Source organism: Saccopteryx bilineata, chromosome 10, assembly GCF_036850765.1.
Source record: "Saccopteryx bilineata isolate mSacBil1 chromosome 10, mSacBil1_pri_phased_curated, whole genome shotgun sequence".
NCBI classification, from domain to species: Eukaryota; Metazoa; Chordata; class Mammalia; order Chiroptera; family Emballonuridae; genus Saccopteryx; species Saccopteryx bilineata.
The window spans coordinates 48,622,833-48,636,267 of record NC_089499.1 but is presented as its reverse complement, the minus strand read 5'-3'; the positions used below and the strand labels follow the sequence as shown (position 1 = coordinate 48,636,267).

General features: G+C 43.0%; 1 pseudogene; it reads left to right on the top strand.

Annotated features, from left to right (window-relative positions):
- Positions 1-552: 552 nt before the first annotated feature.
- LOC136314011 (lariat debranching enzyme-like) lies at positions 553-4,589 on the top strand (annotated as a pseudogene).
- Positions 4,590-13,435: the final 8,846 nt, after the last annotated feature.

Below are 13,435 nucleotides of genomic sequence, written 5' to 3'. Positions count from 1 at the left end.
CATACATTTATCTACTATAAAGATTTAAATTTAAAAGTAAAAAATTATTAAATTAAGGATATGACCAGAATATTGAGTCTGGTGCATATTACCTTTAAAATAAAATTTGAATATCTTTTTTTTTTTTTTTTTTTTTATTAATTTTAGAGAAGAGAGAGAGAGAGAGAAGGGGGGGAGGAGCAGGACGCATCAACTCCCATATGTGCCTTAACCAGGCAGGCCCAGGGTTTTGAACCAGCAACCTCAGCATTCCAGGTCGATGCTTTATCCACTGCGCCACCACAGGTCAGGCTAAAATTTGAATACCTTTAATTCAACTTTTACTTAGAAAAATGAAATTTAAGAGAAGAAGAAAAAATATATATATACTGTATAACTTTATTCTCAATTAAAATAGGCCATGCAAGAGAAATATTTTCCAAATAAAATATTTAAACTGATCTGACAGTTTCATATTTTTCTTCTCCTTCCTGTTACCAGAATATGTGCATGAAACCTTATTTTAAAATGTTCCTGAGCCTGACCAGGCGGTGGATAAAGTATTGGACTGGGATGCAGAGGACCCCAGTTCATCATCCCAAGGTCAGCATCTTGAGCTCAGGCCCATCCAGTTTGAGTGTGGGATCATAGATGTGGCCCCATGGTCACTGGCTTGAGCCCAAGGTCACTGGCTTGAACAAGGGGTCACTTGCTCTGCAGTAGCCCCCTGGTCAAGGCACATATGAGAAAACAATTGAGAACAACTAAGGTGCTGCAACAAAGAATTGATGTTTCTCATCTCTCTCCCTTCCTGTCTGTCAGTCTCTATCTGTCCCTCTCTCTGTCTCTCTCTCTCTGTCACAAATAAAAAAATGTTCCTGATAGCCTATCCAAAACTTTAAATTTTTATTATTTAGGACATGTGTACATTTTTTTATTGCTTCCAACATGATCTTTGTATTTGTGATCCCCCCATATTTCTTCATAATTCTCTTTTCAAAAGAAATAGCTTTATTGGTGTATCATTTACATAAAATTTACCCAAGTGTATAATTCAGTGATTTCTATTTTGTGTGCTATCATCACATAATCCAGGTTTAGAATATTTCTTATTTATTTATTTATTTATTTTGAGACAGAGAGAGGGACAGATAGGGAAAGGCAGACAGGAAGGGAGAGAGATAAGCATCAATTCTTTGTTGCAGCTCCTTAGTTATTCACCAATTGCTTTCTCATATGTGCCTTGACAGGGGGGCTACAGCAGAGCAAATGACCTCTTGCTCAAGCCAGCAACCTTTGGGCTCAAGACAGCAACCTTTGGGCTCAAGCCAGTGACCATGGGGTCATATCTATAATCCTACCCTCAAGCTGGTGAGTCTGCATTCAAGCTGGCGACCTTGGGGTTTCAAACCTGGGTGCTCCGCATCCCAGTCCAATGCTCTATCCACTACGCCACTGCCTGATTAGACAGAAGTTGTGTAATTTTAGGTCTGCCAATTTACTTTTAAGCTCTTGTGTTATCTTTAATGCTTTTGTTATATGCTTTGATTTATGTGTGTTAAATGCTTTGATTTAACATTATCATCATCATTGTTAGTTTTTTAAAGGAAATTGAAGCCCAGAAAGGTTAAGCGGCCATTGTTGCACAAGTGAGTGTAGAACTGACTTGCTTTGGAAGAGTAACAGTTGTTCCTTGGACACACAACTTTGTGTTACAAAGATTATTTCCATCCTCTTCAATGTATGAATTATCTGTGATGTATTAACATTCCTTTTTTCCCCCTTTTTCCAAGTGAGAGGAGGTGAGATAGTGAGACAGACTCCCACATGTGCCCTGACCAGGACCCATCTGGCCACCCCCCATCTGGGGCCATGCTTACAACCAAGCTATTTTAGCATATGAGGCAGAGGCCCCACAGAGCCATCCTCATTGCCTTGGTGCCGAAACGCTAGAATCAATCAAGCCATGGCTGTGAAAGGGGAAGAGACAGAGAGAGAGAGAGAGAGAGAGAGAGAGAGAGAGAGAGAGAGAGATATGAGGGGGAGAAGTAGAAGCAGGTGATTGCTTCTCCTGTGCACTCTGACTGGTCATTGAACCCAGGATATTTACATGCCAGACTGATGCTCTACCACTGAGCCAACTGGCCAGGGCCTTAACTTTTTTTAAAATCATGGTTCATATTTTTTAGACCAAGGATAAAGGAGAGACCGCCAAAACAACCAAATTTTTAGCCTTGGACAAATGCTTACCACAGAGACTTTCTTCAAGTAAAAAGAAAACGGAATAACTTTCCAATATAGTTTTACTCTTCCAATGATAAGAAAAAAAATTTTAAGCATGTTTCCTAAGTTATTAATTTGTGCTTTTTATAATATATGTATTCTGTGAATTCTTTGGAAATATTTACATTATGTTAATAATTTTAGGCTACCAAATTAAAGTCCTTTTAACTTTCATTGTTATGTTGAAGTCCTTAGAATATTAAAAATAGATATGTATGTCTTAAAGCTACCCAATTCTTCCTGTAGGTAATAGAAATAGATCATGACCCCAGTGCTTCTGATTACTTAGAGTATGATATTGAATGGCCCACTGTTCTCAGGGCTACGAACAGTCTTATTAATGTGACTGGGCGCCTATGGAACATGCCTGAAAATAATGGCCTGCATACAAGGTAAGTCTGACCTTATTTAGGGCTTGCTCTCTCCATGCACTAAAGGTTTTTGTCCTCCCTTCCTTTTGTTACTTTTTTTAAGGAAATAACTTTTAACTGAGTGTAAGAACAATTCAAGGTTTACAATAAAATGAATAATTTACCACCAACACAAATAATTTTATAAGTTATTAAGTGTGTACAAAACTATACTATGGTGAAGATTATGTGATTGACACATTAAAATAATTTAAAGTTGCTTTATGGTATAAGGATAGCTTTTTCTATGAGTTGTTTTTATTTCAATATGTTCCTTTGCTAAGTTAACTATAATTTTACTAGATGTAATTTAGATATATGATTTGATTTTTTATCCTTGCTCCTGAGTTCAAAGTTAGATTTCATTGTTTATTATCTGAGGCTAATAAAATATAAAAGATCATTGCTTTGGACTTTTTTTTTTTTTCTTTTTCATTTTTCCAAAGCTGGAAACGGGGAGGCAGTCAGACAGACTCCCGCATGCGCCCCACCGGGATCCACCCAGCATGCCCACCAGGGGGCGATGCTCTGCCCCTCTGAGGTGTAGCTCTATTGCATCCAGAGCCACTCTAGCGCCTGAGGCAGAGGCCATAGAGCCATCCCCAGCACCCGGGCCATCTTTGCTCCAATGGAGCCTCGCTGTGGGAGGGGAAGAGAGAGACAGAGAGGAAGGAGAGGGGGAGGGGTGGAGAGGCAAATGGGCGCCTCTCCTGTGTGCCCTGGCCAGGAATCGAACCCGGGACTTCCACACGCCAGGCCGACGCTCCACCGCTGAGCCAACCAGCCAGGGCCGCTTTGGACTTTTATAGGTGGAATTATAGTACAACAGAAGAAGCTATGAATGAAGTATTGGAAAAATTGAATCAGGACCTCAAAGTTCCATTGAACTTTAGCATGACGGCTACTTGTTACGTGACCCAAGCAAGCCACAGACACAAATGCAGTTGGTTCATAGGATCCATCCTCAGACTACTGAGTTTTGTGCCACACTTGGCATCACAGACATAAATGTCAGTCTTCAGAAGGCCAAGGAGGAGCATCCTTTGTGTGGTGAATATGAAAAGCAGGATGAAGGGGATAGTAATGACTCCAGGGGAGATCCTAGTGACCATAACACAGACACTTCGGCCCTGTCTTCTGTGAATCCAGATGAAATAATGCTGGATGAAGACGAGGAAGAGGAAGATAGTTTTTTTGTTTGTTTGTTTTTGCATTTTTCTGAAGCTGGAAACAGGGAGAGACAGTCAGACAGACTCCCACATGCGCCCGACCGGGATCCACCCGGCACGCCCACCATGGGGCGACGCTCTGCCCACCAGGGGGCGATGCTCTGCCCATCCTGGGCGTCGCCATGTTGCGACCAGAGCCACTCTAGCGCCTGAGGCAGAGGCCACAGAGCCATCCCCAGCACCCGGGCCATCTTTGCTCCAATGGAGCCTTAGCTGCGGGAGGGGAAGAGAGAGACAGAGAGGAAGGCGCGGCGGAGGGGTGGAGAAGCAAATGGCGCTTCTGTGTGCCCTGGCTGGGAATCGAACCCGGGTCCTCTGCACGCTAGGCCGACGCTCTACCGCTGAGCCAACCGGCCAAGGCGAGGAAGATAGTTTTGTAACTACACATAGTGACATGAATACAACATCCATATAACCTTCTTCTGATCAAGCTTCTGACTTTTCTGCAAGCTTCTCTGATGTCAGGATCTTGCCAGGTTCCATGTTTGTGTCTTCTGATGATACACTGGGTTCCCCGGTGAGCAGAGAGGAGAAACCTGGTGAGGCTGGGGAGTCTGGAGATGGGAAGGACTCACCCAAAGGGCTATTGAAGAGGCAGAGTGATGAACATGAACCTGAACGAAGAAAGAAAATTACGAGGAGAAATCAAGCCATCTATGCTGCAGTGGATGATGATGATGTGGCATAGGACAGTACAGGTCTTAGTGTCTGTGTAGGTATGTGCTTTCTAAGGCCATATTTTTAAAGTTGGGTTTTTTGACTCAAGGCTTAACTTTGTAATGATGAAGTTATGTAGAGAATTGACTTTGCCTTTAGGCTTTTGTATATTTCAGATACAAAGATATTAAATTTTCAGGTATTTACTTATTTTTCAAAGTTAAGCCATTATTGTACATATATGTAATTAGATATGGTTTCTTTTCATTTATTATAAATATTCTTCCCTGGTCAGCTCTTAATGTCAGTCAAATATAATTGAAAATGAATGTGGTAGATAAGATTTCAGGAAATTGATTACTTTGAGTACTAGATGGTGGTAAACACGGATACACTGATCCCCAAATCTACATGGAGTAGATTTGCATAGCCAAGGGCTGCACCGTGGCAGCCATTAGAATGTGCCTCGTGGACCTTCGGCTGCGGGGAGCAGAGCTGACCAGAGGCCCCGTCTGCTGCACTAGGAAATCCATCACTGAGTGGTGCCAAGGCCACTCTCCCCATTGGCTTCTCCCAGCAATGACTGTGTAGCAAGGAACTGAGGTAGGCCCGCTCCTGGGAGACACAGGACTCCTCCAGTGGCTGACTGTCAGTTGAGGACTCCCTGTTGGCTGCTGAACCTTCCTTAGACAAGGATGCCTTAGGCAAGGCAGCCTAGGACACTTCCACCCAAGGTTCTGTCAGACTTGCCCTGTGATTGACGGCTGCCCCGGCCTCATACAGCCCCCTCCCTGTTTCCTCTCACACAGGCATTTCCCCTAATAAAATCCTTGCAGTTAATTTCTTCCTGGTGTCTGCTTCCTGGAGAAGCTGAATTAGCATAGCTTGTACATGAGGGGTAAGGAGAGAAGAGATAAGCATGATTCCCTGATTTCTGAATTAGGAATGAGGTGCATGTGATTGTCAGGCACCGAGAGAAGGGAGAACAGTGTCCTCTGTTTGAAGAGAAAAGGCATAAGAAGAGGAAAGGTTGCAGGGTGTGTGGAAGGACAAAAGGAAGAGCTAACAGGTCTCAGGCAAGGACAGTTCCACCTTGTTGGGAAAATAGCTGTTTAGGTTTGCTCTCTGGTTAACTGGCCACAAGACCTTTGCTTGATTGGCACTTGTGTGGTCTATGTAAGGTTATGGGTGCTTGTGCTCAGTGGGGGATGGGAGATTGCAGATGGCGAGTTCCCTGCCCACCACTGTGAGGGGCCATTTTTACGGTTTGTCTGAGAACTGGTTTTCCCTGCCTGTTTGCTTGTCTGCTATTGTGAGACTCTATTAAATGGAAATAGCCCAAGGCTTTCTGGCTCCACAGTTCCTCTACTGTCTGCCCGAATCCAAGGTGAACCTGCCTGGCCTCAGCCATTGGCATTACATCTGGCATAGTGGGCAAGATTCAGAGAAGATTGGTATGGAGCCGCTGACACCCTTGAAGGGTGGGATAAACGAGTGGCTATTTCTGGTGGCTCTCCTGTCGAGGGTTGTGGAGTGGGTGTTTTTAATAGCACTGTAAGAAGAAGCCAAGAGCACTGTGCGAGAGGCTGCCTGAGGTCAGAAGCTCCAGGATGAGCTGCAGACCTAACGCTGACAGCAGCATGAGCTGGAATGGTCACTGGAGAAAGAGTTGCAGATTTGAGAACTGCAGGTCAGGCTATAGGCTGAGAATCAGCGACAGCATGAACTGGAATGAGCACTGGAGAAGGAGGCCCATCGGGTTCAAGAGCTGCAGTGTGAGTTGCAGGCTGAGCACCAGCGCCACCTGGAACTGAAACAGTCTCTGGAAAAGGAACTACGGGTTTGCGAGTTGCAGTTTGCCCTTGAAGCTGAACGTTGGCAATGACAGTTGTTGGAGAAACAACTGTAAGTTCAAGAGCCTGAGTCTCAGCTTCATGCTGAGAGCCATCAGCTGCAGGAGCCAAAGCAGGCACAGAAGAGGAGCAGCATCCATGTCGATGGGGTGGCTCTAAGTCGGTGGGAGCAGGAGTTTCCAACTCCTCCTCTTCTGAGGAGGAGGTTCAGGCTAAGTGGTCAGACTCAGCCTGGCCAGTGGTCACCCAGAAGGTAAAAACCCAGCAGCCAAGAGTCCCTCAGGGGCAGGCACATCCCCCTCTGCAGGTAGTGTAGCATTTTTTGGTCTGGCCCTACACCCAGGCAGAGCTGATAGAGTTGAGGGCACAGTTCAGACAGAAAACCACTGAGCCCCTGGTGGCCTGCTTGTTGTGGTTGTGGGACAAAGGGGTGGATGGCATCAAGCTCTCCAGAGTGGAGATGGAGAAATTGGCCACCATTACCACACACTCCTCCTTGAGTGTCTTCAGAACTGCCATGACAACCCAGGAAACCATACCCTATTAGAATGGGTGATGGCTGCCATTTGTACAGTCGGGAAGAATGCTGGGGACTTGCTGGGAGCAGTGAGTCGGTGGCAGTGCTATAGTGAGCTGTCCCAGGCCCTTTGGGAACTAGGTATGAAGAATACTGCTTTCGCCTGACCAGGAGGTGGCGCAGTGGATAGAGCGTCGGACTGGGATGTGGAAGGACCCAGGTTCGAGACCCCGAGGTCGCCAGCTTGAGTGCAGACTCATCTGGTTTGAGCAAAGCTCACCAGCTTGGACCCAAGGTCGCTAGCTCAAGCAAGGGGTTACTCGGTCTGCTGAAGGCCCGCGGTCAAGGCACATATGAGAAAGCAATCAATGAACAACTAAGGTGTTGCAACACGCAATGAAAAACTAATGATTGATGCTTCTCATCTCTCTCCGTTCCTGTCTGTCTGTTCCTGTCTATCCCTCTCTCTGATTCACTCACTGTCTCTGTAAAAAATAAATAAATAAATAAATAAAAATTAAAAAAAAAAAAAAGAATACTGCTTTCAACCTGAGGTCCCATGGGCCAGATGAGGAAGTATTTATGGCAGAGATGAGGGATCTTATTCTCTGTAGTGCCCCATCAGCCCTTTTTGGGTCACTAGTGGCTATCTTGAGCCTCTGTGTGGGGTAGCCCATCTATGCAGTTACACAGATGGTAGATTTGGAGAAACTGGGGGTAGCACAAAACCATAAAGCTGTGAAGGCTGCTGCCCATGCTGCTCCCCCACTAAGAGAAACAAGCCTGTAAAGGTTACCTGAATACAGGTGTGGATAGATTCGATTGCGGCTGGGCAGATAGGGAGAAATTAGATGGCAAGCCTAATAAAGTGTTGTTGTTTTTTTTATAAATAAATTTTTATTTTAATGGGGTGACATCAATAAATCAGGGTACATACATTCAAAGAAAACATTTCCAGGTCATCTTGTCATTTAGTTCTGTTGCATACCCATCACCCGAAGAGAGATCATCCTCGGCCACCCTCCATCCAGTTCTCTCTGTACCCCTCTCCCTCCCCCTCTCCCTCCTTCCCTCCCCCCACCCCCCGTAGCCACCACACTCCTGTCCATGCCTCTTAGTCTCACCTTTATGTCCCACCAATGTATGGAATCCTGCAGTTCCTGTTTTTTTCTGATTCGCTTATTTCACCCCGCACAATGCTACCAAGACTCCACCATTCCGCTATAAGTGATCCGATGTCACCATTTCTCCTAGCCAAATAGTATACCATGGTGTATAGGTGCCCCATCTTCTTCATCCAGTCCTCTATTTTTTTTTTTACAGTGATTAAAAGCCTTTAAGCAAACTCTTGGCCAATACAGCAAGAATCCCTAAAAGAGTAGTGACCTTAACATGTTCCCCAAGTCCAAGTTGGCACCATCACCATGCCAAATCCCTGAAAAATGTAACCCAACCAAAGTTCAGTCTGTTAGGAGCTGTCACAGGGAGCAGGAGTCCAGGAAAGTTCCCCACAGGAAAAGTCCGCATGGCACTGGAGTTGTCACCATTCTATACTTTGCAGCTCATGTCCAGGTCCCAGTGACCGCTGCTTCTAGCTGGTAATGATTCAGGTAGACTGGAAAAGCCATCTGCAGCATGTGTGGATATGGAGCTTCTGTTCTCCTCTGCCTGGAGAGTTGAGACCAGGTTACTTTTCCCTGGAGCTCTGTGACTGTGGCCTGGTAAAGAGAACCTTGGGATACACTAAGCTGGGTGGCAAAGGTAAATTCATAATACAAGTTGGCAAAAGGAGGAAAGAGAGCTCTAAATTAGGAGTAGGTCCCAGCCTGAAATGTGAGTGGGGCATTGAGGTAGGAGGGATAAAGGAAACACTATATATTAAGCAAAGCAGCAGAAAATAGGACTATCAACACCCACAACAGAGATCTTTGAGGGAAGAATAAAAAACCTGACTATTCAGGCAAAATATAGTTAAGTGGCCCTTGTGTGAATGAGATCAGTTTACCTGCTTCTTGGAAGAAATACCCTAGGCTCGTCCACAGTGTCGTAGATGGGGCCGACGGCCCTGGGCACCTTCAGCCTTCAGTGGCAAACTCCAGCTTTCTGGGCAAGGTTAGGTCATAGGTGGCTGGAGCAGGGCTGGAAGAGACTGAACCCTCCCTTAGAGGAGCGAGGGGGAAGCCCACCTTCCAGTGTTCCTGTTTCCTCACAGCAGAAGTGTGTAAGCCTGGCAGGCTTTAGCTCAATGACCTTCCTTTCCACTATTGAAGCAGGACCCAGATGGCATCCTATGAGACCCCTTTGGGCTGTTGGAGCCTTTAAGGGTGTATCCTAAAAGCTGGTAGTTCCCCTGATCTCTATTGGGCTTTTTCTGCCTCTAGGTATCTTAAAAGCCATTCTCAGAAGATCTCGCTGAGGGGTTTGAGGATCCCCATCTGCCTATATAAATCTTTTCCATATATCTGGAGCTATTTGGAAAAAAGACAGAACAGTGTTATTAGCTAGATCTAATAAAGAAGGTAGTATTTAAAAAGATTTGGTGTCTCCTGTTCATCAGCATTCAAAAGAAATGTAATTTTTTTTTTAAGTAAAAAGCATGATATGGTAGACTCGTCAGAGTCATTGGCCTGGTGTGCAGGATTCCTGGGTTCATTCCTGGCCAGAGCACACAGGAGAAGCGCCCATCTACCTCTCTACCCCTCCCCCTCTCCTTCCTCTTCGTCTCTCTTCTCCCACCCTCTGCCAAGGCTCCACCAGAGCATAGCCACCCTGGGCACTAAGGATGGCCCCATGGCCTCTGCCCCAGTCGCCAGAATGGCTCCAGTTGTAACAGAGCAACACCCCAGATGGGCAGAGCATTCCCCCCGGTAGGCATGCCAGGTGGATCCCAGTCAGGCGCATGCAGGAGTCTGTCTGACTGCCTCCCCATCTCCATCCTCAGCCATATACAAAAAATAAATAAATAAAAGAAAAAATAATAAAAAAAAAAAAAAGGAGGGGGGGCATTCCCTTGTGCTAAAGCTCCAGGGAGCATGGAGTGAGCTTGAGTATGTCCTATGAAACATGGAGCTCTATGTTGACATACAAGTCTTTGAAGAAGGAGGAACTGCTGAAATAGTTTATCAGCATTTGTCCCTAAGACAGCAGTCTTTATAGTGGGAACACCATATGTAAATATTTGCTGTCTGTCTATAGATTAAGGGGGGAATATGGCAGATGCTGAAAAGCCATGATCTTTGTGCCCCTCCCCTCCCCCAACACCCTCCCTCTCCTCCCCCCACCCTGTAACCCCAACACTGTTGTTCATGTCTCTGAGTCTCATCTTTATGTCCCACCTATGTATGGAAACATATAGTTCTTAGTTTTTTCTGATTTACTTCTTTCACTCAGTATAATGTTATCAAGGCCCATCCATGTTGTTGTAAAAGATCCTATGTCATCATTTCTTATGGCTGAGTAGTATTCCATAGTATATATATATACCAAAACTTTTTAATCCACTCGTCCTCTGATGGACACTTGGGCTGTTTCCAAATCTTTGCTATTGTGAACAATGCTGCCATAAACATGGGGGTGCATTTCTTCTTTTCAAACAGTGCTATGGTGTTCTTGGGGTATATTCCTAACAGTGGTATAGCTGGGTCAAAAGGCAGTTCGATTTTTAATTTCTTGAAGAATCTCCATACTGTTTTCCACAGTGGCTGCACCAGTCTGCATTCCCACCAGCAGTGCAGGAGGGTTCCCTTTTCTCCACATCCTCGCCAGCACTTATTCTGTGTTGTTTTATTGATGAGCACCATTCTGACTGGTGTGAGGTGATATCTCATTGTGGTTTTAATTTGCATTTCTCTAATCATTAGTGATGTTGAACATTTTTTCATATGTCTATTGGCCATCTGTGTGTCCTCTTTGGAGAAGTGTCTCTTCATTTCTTTTGCCCATTTTTGGATTGGATTGTCTGTCTTCCTGGTATTAAGTTTTACAAGTTCTTTATAAATTTTGGTTATTAACCCCTTATCAGACGCTATGTCAAATAAATTCTCCCATTGTGTAGTTTGTCTTTTTATTCTGTTCTTATTGTCTTTAGCTGTGCAGAAGCTTTTTAGTTTGATAAAGTCCCATTTGTTTATCCTGTCTTTTATTTCACTTGCCTGTGGAGACAAATCAGCAAATATATTGCTGCGAGAGATGTCAGAGAGCTTACTGCCTATGTTTTCTTCTAAGATGCTTATGGTTTCACGGCTTACATTCAAGTCTTTTATCCATTTTGAGTTTATTTTTGTGAATGGTGTAAGTTGGTGGTCTAGTTTCATTTTTTTGCAGGTAGCTGTCCAGTTTTCCCAACACCATTTGTTGAAGAGGCTATCTTTACTCCATTGTATTGTCTTACCTCCTTTGTCAAATATCAGTCGTCCATAGAGCTGTGGGTTTATTTCTGAGTTCTCTGTTCTGTTCCATTGATCTATGTGCCTGTTCTTATGCCAGTACCATGCTGTTTTGAGTACAATGGCCTTTTAATATAACTTGATATCTGGAAGTGTGATACCTCCCGCTTTTTTCTTCCTTTTCAGGATTGCTGAGGCTATTCGTGTTCTTTTTTGGTTCCATATAAATTTTTGGAATATGTGTTCTATGTCTTTGAAGTAAGTCATTGGTATTTTCATTGGTATTGCATTGAATTTATAAATTGCTTTGGGTAATATAGACATTTTAATGATGTTTATTCTTCCTAACCATGAACACGGTATATGCCTCCACTTATTAGTATCTTCCCTGATTTCTTTTATCAATATTTTATAATTTTCCGAGTACAAGTCTTTAATCTCCTTGGTTAGATTTATTCCTAGGTACTTTATTTTTTTGGTTGCAATGATAAAGGGGATTGATTCCCTGATTTCTCTTTCTGACAGTTCATTATTAGTGTATAAAAATGCCTCTGATTTCTGAGTATTGATTTTATATCCTGCCACCTTGCCAAATTCATTTATCAGGTCTAGTAGTTTTTTGACTGAGACTTTAGGGTTTTCTATATACAATATCATGTCATCTGCAAATAATGATAGTTTTACTTCTTCTTTTCCAATTTGGATGCCTTTTATTTCTTTTTCTTGTCTGATTGCTGTAGCGAGGACTTCCAGAACTATGTTGAATAAGAGTGGTGAAAGGGGGCACCCCTGCCTTGTTCCTGATCTTAAGGGGATTGCTTTTAATTTTTGCCCATTGAGTATGATGTTGGCTGTGGGTTTGTCATAGATGGCTTTTATCATGTTGAGGTATGTTCCCTGTATTCCCACTTTGCTGAGAGTTTTGATCATGAATGGGTGCTGGACTTTATCAAATGCTTTTTCTGCATCTATTGAAGTTATCATGTGGTTTTTCTCCTTTCTTTTGTTTATGTGATGAATCACATTGACTGATTTGCGAATATTGTACCAGCCTTGCCTCCCAAGAATAAATCCTACTTGATCATGGTGTGTGATTTTTTCCATATATTGCTGGATCCCATTTGCTAATATTTTATTGAGGATTTTTGCATCTAAGTTCATCAGGGATATTGGCCTATAATTTTCTTTTTTTGTGTTGTCTTTGCCTGGTTTTGGAATCAGAATTATGCTCGCCTCATAAAAGGAGTTTGGAAGTCTTCCTTCCTCTTGAATTTTTTGAAATAGCTTGAGAAGGATAGGAGTTAGTTCTTCTTTGAATATTTGGTAGAATTCACTTGTGAAGCCATCAGGCCCAGGACTTTTCTTTTTTGGGAGTTTTTTTATAGCTGTTTCAATCTCATTTGTTGTAATTGGTCTGTTTAGGTTTTCTGATTCTTCCAGATTGATTTTTGGAAAATTATATGATTCAAGGAATTTGTCCACTTCATCTAAGTTGTCTAGTTTTCTGGCATACAGTTCTTCATAGTATTTTCTTACAATGTTTTGTATTTCTGTTGTGTCAGTTATTTCTCCACTCTCGTTTCTAATTTTATTTATTTGAGTCCTCTCTCTTTTTTTCTTGGTGAGTCTTGTTAAAGGTTCATCGATCTTGTTTACCTTTTCAAAGAACCAGCTCCTGGTTTCATTGATCCTCTGTATTATTTCTTTAGCTTCTATGTCATTTATTTCTCCTCTGATCTTTATTATTTCCTTCCTTCTACTAGCTCTGGGCTTTACTTTCTTTTTCTAGTTCTTTTAGATGCAGGGTTAAGTTGTTTATTTGAGCTTTTTCTAGCTTCTTGAGGTATGCCTGTAATGCTATAAACTTCCCTCTCAGGACTGCTTTTGCTGTGTCCCATAAATTTTGAGTTGATATATGCTCATTATCGTTTGTTTCTAGGAATTTTTTAATTTCTTCTTTGATCTCAATGTTAACCCATTCATTGTTTAATAATGTGCTATTTAGTTTCCAAGTGTTTAAATGTTTTTCAATTTTTCTATTGTGGTTGATTTCTAGTTTAATGCCATTGTGATCAGAGAAAGTGCTCGATATGATTTCAATCTTCTTAAATTTGTTGAGCCT